This window comes from Perca fluviatilis, chromosome 19 (assembly GCF_010015445.1).
Source record: "Perca fluviatilis chromosome 19, GENO_Pfluv_1.0, whole genome shotgun sequence".
In the NCBI taxonomy this organism is placed as follows: Eukaryota; Metazoa; Chordata; class Actinopteri; order Perciformes; family Percidae; genus Perca; species Perca fluviatilis.
The window spans coordinates 971053-981052 of record NC_053130.1 but is presented as its reverse complement, the minus strand read 5'-3'; positions in this window follow the sequence as shown (position 1 = coordinate 981052).

Genomic DNA, 10000 nt, shown 5'->3' with positions numbered 1-10000 from the left:
CCAGATACTCAACCAATCAGAGCTACAATAAGGTCCGAAGGTGACAAATACGGAGGCAAAAAGGTCACAAAACTAAACTCAAAAACCTGACTCAGTGGTTTAGAAGAAGAGTAAAAAGAGTTGAAAATGCAACAAAAACAGTTCAGAAAAAAGTCTATAAACATGTCGAAAGAAAATGACAAAAAATGTTGACAAAAAGTACACAATACTTTAAAAGAAGCGCCCCAAAAAAAGCATTAAAAAAGCGACAAAAAACAATAGAAAAAAGCAACAAAATTATTCCGTTAAAGGACCAGATACTCAATCAATCAGAGCTACAATAAGGTCTGAAGGTGACATGTACGGAGGCAAAAAGCTCACAAACTTAACTCCAAAACCTGACTCAGTGGTTTAGAAGAAGAGTAAAAAGAGTTGAAAATGCAACAAAAACAGTTCAGAAAAAAGTCTATAAACATGTCGAAAAAAAATGACAAAAAATGTTGACAAAAAGCACACAATACTTTAAAAAAAGCATAAAAAATCTATGGAAAAAAGCAACAAAATTATTCCATTAAAGGACCAGATACTCAACCAATCAGAGCTACAATAAGGTCTGAAGGTGACAAATACGGAGGCAAAAAGCTCACAAAACTAAACTCAAAAACCTGACTCAGAAGAAGTTTAGAAGAAGTGTATAAAAAGCGCCAATAAAAGAGTTGAAACTGCGACAAAAAAGTCTATAAACGTGTCGATAAAAGTGACAAAAATGTTGACAAAAAGCACACAAAACTTTGAAAGAAGCGCCAAAAAAAAGCATCAAAAAACATTGAAAAAAAACGACAAAAACATCAGAAAAATCCAACTAAATAGTTCCTCTAACCGTCCTGCAGCAGCACACGGTTAAAGGGACAACTTAGTCGCTTTTTTCTGATGTTTTTTATCGGGGGTTTTTTATGTTTTTTGTCGTTTTTCTTATGTTTTGTCGTTTTTTGTTGTTTTTTTGTTGTTTTTTGTCGTTTTTCTGATGTTTTGTCGTTTTTTGTTGTTTTTTTGTTGTTTTTTGTCGTTTTTCTCATGTTTTTTTTGTCATTTTTTCAGTTTTTTGTCATTTTTCTGATGTTCTTTGTCGTTTCTTTATGTTTTTGTCGTTTTTCTATGTTTTTGACATTTTTCTGACATTTTTTTGTCATTTTTTGTCGTTTTTCTGATGTTTTTTGTCGTTTTTTTGATGTTTTTGTCGTTTTTCTGATGTTTTTTGTCGTTTTTTTATGTTTTTGTCGTTTTTTCTATGTTTTTGTCGTTTATCTGATGTTGTCTGTCATTCTTTTATGTTTTTGTCGTTTTTCTATGTTTTTGACATTTTTTGTCATTTTTTTGTCGTTTTTTGTCGTTTTTTGTCGTTTTTCTGATGTTTTTTGTCGTTTTTTTGATGTTTTTGTCGTTTTTTTGATGTTTTGTTGTTTTTCTGATGTTTTTTGTCGTTTCTTTGATGTTTTTGTCGTTTTTTTTCTTTTGCAGCGTTGCGTGTTGACGGTTCCTTCACAGCAGCCCACGGTTAGGGGAACAGATACTCAAACACTCAGAGCAACATTAAGGTCGGTCTGAAGGTGACCAACACGACCTGACTCAATGGTTTAAAAGAAGCGGAAATAAACGTTGAAAATGCGACAAAAACAGTTCGAAACAAAGTCTATAAATGTGTCGATAAAAGTGACAAAAAGTACACAAAACTTAAAAAAACACGAGCATTAAAAAAAAGCGCCAAAAAAGCATCAAAAAAACATCTTTTTGACATTTTTCACTCTTTTTCAACAGTTGTACAGTCTATTTATCCTACTTTTTCTAACGTTTTCTAAAAAAAATAAGAATTTTTTCACTTTATTTCCAGACATTTTTGTCGCTTTTTCTGCGCTTTCATCCACGTTTTTTTTTCTGATATTTCACTGACTAAAGGTTCCTCCCTCTGCTCTGTGATTGGCTGCCAGCTGATTGGCTCATTGATAATATTAAAGGTTCTTCCCTCTGCTCTGTGATTGGCTGCCAGCTGATTGGCTCATTGATAATATTAAAGGTTCTTCCCTCTGCTCTGTGATTGGCTGCCAGTGGATTGGCTCATTGATTATATTAAAGGTTCCTCCCTCTGCTCTGTGATTGGCTGCCAGCTGATTGGCTCATTGATTATGTGGCGGCGTGGAGAGTCTCTGGGTGAACAGAGGAGGCGTGTCTCCCCGGAGAGCGCCGTCTTTCTCTCGGCGCTCTGCGGGGAATAAAAGACGTTTCAGCAGCCGGTCCCTTCACTCTTTTATCCATCCATCCATCCATCCATCAATCCATCCATTCATTCATTCATTCATTCATTACAGCCAGAGGGACAGTCTAACGGAAGGTTGCTCACACACACACACACACTCACACACACACACATATACACATATACAGACACACACACACACACACATTCACACACATATACACATATACAGACACACACACACACACTCACACACACACACATATACACATATACAGACACACACACATTCACACACATATACAGACACACACACATTCACACACATATACACATATACAGACACACACACACACTCACACACACACACATATACACATATACAGACACACACACACACACTCACACACACACACATATACACATATACAGACACACACACATTCACACACATATACAGACACACACACACACACTCACACACACACACATATGCACATATACAGACACACACACACTCACACACACACGCTTAGACACACACACACACACAAACACACACACACACACACACATATACAGACACACACACACTCACACACACACACATGCTTAAACACACACACACACACACATGCTTAGACACACACACACCCCACACACACACTCACACACATATACACACACACACAGACACACACAAACACACACTCAGAGAGAGACACACACACTCTCTTCTCATCAAGAGGCTCTGATCCATAAATGTTACATATCTATCCATCTATCTCTCTATATATCTTACTATCTCTCTATCTCTCTATCTCTCTATCTATCTATCTATCTTTTCTCTTATCTTACTTCTCTTACACTATCTCTATATTTTAACTATCTCTATCTCTTAACTATCTATCTATCTCTATCTTTTTCTCTATCTCTATCTTAACTATCTATCTATCTCTATATTAACTATCTCTATCTTTCTCTAAACTATCTCTACCATCTATCTATTTTATTCTTTAAAGTTCTAAAGTTTCCTCTTGTTGATTCTGATTGGCTGTCAGCTGTTAACGAGTCTAATTAAAGGCGCAGTAATTCACTAATTGGAGCGAGCTGCTGCCTCTCGGCCGGCTGAAAGCGATAGCAGCAAATCAGCCAACAGACGGCTCTTCTTCTGTGTTCTTTCTATTGGCTTTGTTTTATTGTTACTGCTGTACAACGGTAACAATAGTCTTGGACACGCCCCCCTTGGACCCCCAACTACCACTTAGTCGCCACCTACAGCCCCAATATAAATCTTTGGCCCACTAATTATTCATAAATGCACATTTATGCAAATAGATTAACCTAACTACTGATGTAAACAACTAACTGTGAGGATGGGATTACAGTTTAAATTAGAGACTGTCTGGAAGTCTGAGACACACACACACACACACACACACACACACACACACACACACACACACATAGACACACACATAGACACACACACACACACACACACACACACAGACACACACACACACACATACACACACACACAAAGAGACACACATAGAGACACACACACAAACACACACACATAGAGGTACACACGGCGGTACACACACACACACACACACACACACACACAAGACACACACACACACACACACACACACATAGACACACACAACGCACACACACATAGAGATACATAAGCACACACACACACACACACACACACATAGAGACACACACACACACACATAGAGACACACACACACACACACAATAGAGACACACACACACAGACATACACACAAGAGACACATACACACAGAGATAGACACACATAGCATAAGAACACACACACACACACAAACACACACAAATAGAGCACACCACACACACACAAGACACACACACGCACAACACACATAGAGATACACACACACACACACACACACAAACAAACGCACACGACACACACACAGAGACACACACACAAGAGACACAACACCATCACACACACAATAGAGACACACACACACAGACACACACACACCACATAGAGCACACAAACACATACACCCACACAACCGCACCCCCCACACATCACTAGCACAATATAAAAACAATACAACACACAGCCCACACCCACATATAACACATATAACAATACACACACACACACATACCACACACACACACACACACACACAATATACCATACTAATACACACACCCATCACACACACACACACACACAAACTGCACACAATAACAAACACAATATACAATATACATAGACACACACACAGACACACACATAGATACACAATATACATACACATATACATATACACAAACACACACATACATACATACACTACACACACACAAACACATAACACATACACACACATACAACACACACACACACACACACACACATAACACATTAGACAATAATACAATAACACACACAAAAAACACACACAACACACACACATAGACACACCACACATACACACACACACAGACACACACACACACACACACACACACACAAGACAACACAATAGATACACACACACACAAACACACACACACACAGACACTGTAAAAACATTCTAAATTAACGGTAATATTTCGGCAGCGGCGGCGAAAATAAGTTTCTTGTAAAGTTTTGAAAAATTACAAAATTAATAAAAAATAAATGAAACTGAAACATGAAAGAAATTCAATTAATTTTGTGATATTTTTGTGTTTTTAAGACAGAAAGGGAAAAGTTGTTTTTTTTTACAGTGTATTTGCATACAGTGTTTAAATTAAGCTGTCTGATGGCCCCCTGACCCTTGACCCCCTGTCCCCCCCAGACCCCTGACCCCCTTGCCCCCAGACCCCTTTGCCCCCCTAGACCCCTTGTCCCCAGACCCCCTTGCCCCCCAGCCTCATTTTACATCCAGTAACTCTAGAGACCAGCACAAACAAGCAGAGAAAGCTACAGTCTCGTCAAAGCTTAATGGCTAATGATTAAAAACATTAACAGAGTACCTAGATCGGTGTGTCTGTCACTGGCCACACACATGTCTCCAGGCCACAAAGCTACTCTTATGCTAATTTAAAACCACGCCAACTAAAAGCACACCCAAAGATCTCTAGAACTATAGCCCTAGGACTCTGTGAAGCTCTAACCCAGGTCCCTCCACGCCTGGGTTCCTTCACACCCCTTGTACACAACCGGAGCTGGATGAGTTAATATAATACACTTAAATAACATATAACATAATACATAAGTATACTAATAAAATACATACAAAACATATAAAAAGTAACGTATAAAACACACATACACAAAAACAAATAAACAAAAATACACATAACACACAATACATACAATAAACATACACATAAAAACACATACGCACATACACACACACCATAAACAACAACAAAAACACACAAAAAACACACATACACACATACATACACACAAATACAATACACAAAAAAAAAAACAAAAAACATACCACATACATATACAAACACAATAATATACAATACATATATATAATCAATAATATATATAATACAAAAAACAAAAAAAATACAACACACAAAAACACAAAACACACATATACACACACACACAACACATCCCACCACACACGACACACACACACACACACACACAGAACACACACACACACACACACACAGACACACACAACACACACACAACACACACACACAGACACACAGACAGACACACACACACACACACACACAAAACAGACACACACACACACACACACACACACACACACACACACACACACAGACACACACACACACAGACACACACACAGACACAGAGACACACACACACACACACACACACACACACACACACACACACACACACACACACACACACACACACACACGGCCACACACAGAACACACACAGACACACACACACACACAGACACACACACACACACACACACACACACACACACAGACACACACAACACACACACACACACAGACACACACACACAGACACACACACATACAGACACACACACACAGACACACACACAGACACACACACACACACACACAGACACACACACACACACACACACAGACACACAGAAAGAAGCTGTGATGAGGTCATTTAGTTAAAAAACATTTAGGTCACTTTCTTCAACATCTCTGTCCTTTTTTCTGCATTTTATTTCCCTTTTTTTAAAACTTTTTTTCAAAGTTTTTTTCGTTTTTTCAGCTTTCTTTTTATGCGTATTTTCGGCATTTCCTTCAGATTTGTTGCTCCCCTTTTTTTCCGGCATTTTAGTGACTGTTCTCTACGGTTCTGTGTGTGATCTCTAGTAATGAAATTAATAAAGGAGCCACAGTGGAAGTAGACCAAAATAATAAGTGGCTAAAAAGTCTCACTACAATGCCGGAAAAAAGGGGAGCAAGAAATCTGAAGGAAATGCCCAAAAAAATTTGAAAAATGCGACAAAAACATTGAAAAAAGTGACTAAACTGCCGGAAAAAAATCCGGAAAATGGGACAAAAATGCTTTTTTAAAAGTGCAGAAAATGTAAAAAACAAAAGTGAAAAAATTTAGTAAACAAAAAAGGGAATAAAATGCAGAAAAAAGGACAGAAATTTTGTTGTCTTTTAAGTGACAAAAATGTCAAAGAAAACGTCAGAAAAAGTGACAAAAAAAGTGATTTAAATGACGAAAAGTGTAAAAAAATATATATATATTTGACTGTATTATTGTCAGGTTTTCATAGACTTTCAGTTTGTTTTCATCATCACCTCTGTCTTCAGCTGTTTAGTTCATTAGCTCGGTGTCTTCACCTGTGTCTGGTTAGTTCATCATCTTCACCTGGTCTGTTCTCATCACCAGCTGTGGTGTTTCTCCCTCCTCACTTGTCGGTCAGAGTTTGAGTATTACGATCACTGTTTAGAGTTTGGATATTGCCGTTTTGAATAAACTTTTTGAGTATTTTATATCTTCGTTTGGACCTCCTCTTCATCCTTCCTGAGATTTTACAGTTATAACCCATATTTTGTCATTTTCTGGCCCTTCCGTGTACACTTACTCGACAGCTTATATGCCTCTCTGAAGCTGGGATGACTTTTCAGCGTTGGACCCTTTCTTTGTCGTTCTCATGTGTTTTCGGTGCTTATCGGAGGCTTTTTCTTGTCGTTTTCTGGCGCTTTTTAAAGCTGTTAATCAACAATTGGTTGAAGCTTCAGACCAGGGCTCACCAACCTTTCCTAAACTGAGAGCTACTTCCTGGAGTCATACGAAGGGCTACCAGTCTGATACACTCTGCTGAAATAACAAATGTGCTCAGTTTGCCTTTAGTTATATATGATTATTAATGATTAATGATAGTTATATATGATTATTAATGATTAATGATAGTTATATATGATTATTAATGATTAATGATAGTTATATATGATTATTAATGATTAATGATAGTTATATATGAATATTAATGATTAATGACACTCATCTATGTGAAGACACTGATCATGTTGATGATTTCTCACAATAATTATCAACAATGACTTAACAAGGTGGGAAATAGATAATATCTATAATCAATTTCCATTTTTAGAACAGGCCTGAGGGCTCCTCATGGGGCCCTTGGGGGCCCCTGGTCTAGAGAGACTTTTTAAAGCTGTTAATCAACACTTGGTCGAAGCTTCAGATGCTCTCCTGAAGCTGTGACGAGCTCCTCGAGGACTCAACTCAACAGCTGATGTTTTAAACATGCTTCAGATGCTTTTTTTTTTGATGCAACAGATGTCTTTTTATTTATTAAAGAGCTTTTTCTTTCTTAAAACCAACAACCTTCGCAGCTCTAAAGGATCTGAAGTAAACTAACCGTTGAATTTCTTGCATTTATTTATAAATGTTCGGCCATGACTTTCTATTTTCTGAGTGAGTCCCAGTTTCTCCGTCTCGGGGGGACACTTTCCCGAAGCTGAAAGCTCCGACCTTTGACCCTGACCCTGAACCCTCCAGACCCTTCACTCCCCCCCCCCTTCTTCTTCTTCTCTCTTTCTGACCCGAATCCCTCAGCAGAGCAGCGGATTGGGGTGGCAAGCAAACCAGGGACCTGTGTGTGTGTGTGTGTGTGTGTGTGTGTGGGGTGTGTGGGCCATGTGTGTGTATGTGTGATCAGGTGTGTGTGTGTGTGTGTTGTTAGGTCTGTGTGTGTGTGTGTGTGTGTGTGTTGTGTGGTGTGTGTGTGTGTCTGGGTTAGTGTGTTGTGTGTGTGTGTGTGTGTGTGTGTGTGTGTGTGTAGGTGTGTGTGTGTGCAGTTTTGTGTGTGTGCGGGTGTGTGTGTGGGACGAGTGTGTGTGTGTGTGTGTGTGTGTGTGTTGAGATCTATGCTAGATGTGTGTGTGTGTGTGTGTGTGTGTAGGTTTTTTTGTGTGTGTGTGTGTGAGGTTTGTGTGTGTGTATTTGTGTATCTAGGTGTTGTGTGTGTGTGTGTGTGTGTGTGTGTGTGAGAATTGTGTGTGTGTGTGTGTATAGTAGGTTTGTGTGTGTATATGTGTATTTGTGTGTGTGTGTGTGTGTGTGTGTGTGTGTGTGTGTGTGTGTGTGTGTGTGTGTGTGTGTGTGTGTGTGTGGTGGAAACAGGAATGGCTTGAGTCTGGCCAGGAAGGTGAGCTAGCATCGCTACACCAACTCCTGGAAAACCTGCTGATGTAACCCGGGCTCTCTTTCTCTCTCTCTTTCCCTCTCTCTCTCTCTCTCTCTCTCTCTCTCTCTCTCTCCCTCCCTCTTCCTCTCTCTCTCTCTCTCTCTCTCTCTCTCTCTCTCTCTCCTCCCTCTCTCCCTCCCTCCTCCCTCCCTCTCTCTCTCCCTCTCCTCCCTCTCTTCTCTCTCTCTCTCCTCCTCCCTCTCCTCCCTCCCTCCCTCTCTCTCTTCCCCTCTCTCTCTCTGTCTCCCTCTCTTTGTTTCCTGACTGAAGCTGTAATAGCCACAAATAAATAATCCCCAGATCTTCTGATCCGACTCCCAGAACTCTGTAGGGCGAAAAGACCGACAACCACCCGAAGGTTTGTTTGGCTGGCGGTCTGCCGCGGTCTGGCTTCACCAGGAACCTGAACCGCCTGTCCCAAGATCGACGTGATCCACACCAGGACCTCCCTCTCCTGTCCCCTGTCCCCTGTCCTCCCAAACCCTCTGTCCCCCTCTGTCCCCCTCCTCTGTCCTCCCCTCCCTCCCTCCCTGTCCTCCCCCTGTCCCCTCCCTGTCCTGTCCCCTCCCCCCTGTCCCCCCGTCCTGTCCTCCCTCCCCATCCTCCCCTGTCCCCCGTCCCCGTCTCCCGTCCTCCATCCCCTGTCCCCCTCCCCCCCTGTCCCCCTCCCGTCCCCTGTCCCCTCCTGAAACCCCTGTCCCTCCCCACCCCCTCCTGTCCTGTCCTGTCCCCTGTCCCTAATCTCTCCCATCGCACCCAGCCACACACCCACGTCCCACTGCCCAACCGCCACGCACGACCCACCACCTCACCTCACTTCTAGCTTCTGCCTGACCCACCTCCCAAAACTCCTGAACCCACACCAACACTCCCAACCACCACACACACACACACACACACACACACACACTTACACACACACACACATTCTTATTAATATTACAGAAAGAAGAGAGAGGAGGAGAGAGAGAGAGAGAGAGAGAGAGAGAGAGAGAGAGGATGGATGGATGGAGGAAAGGATGGATGGAATGGAGAG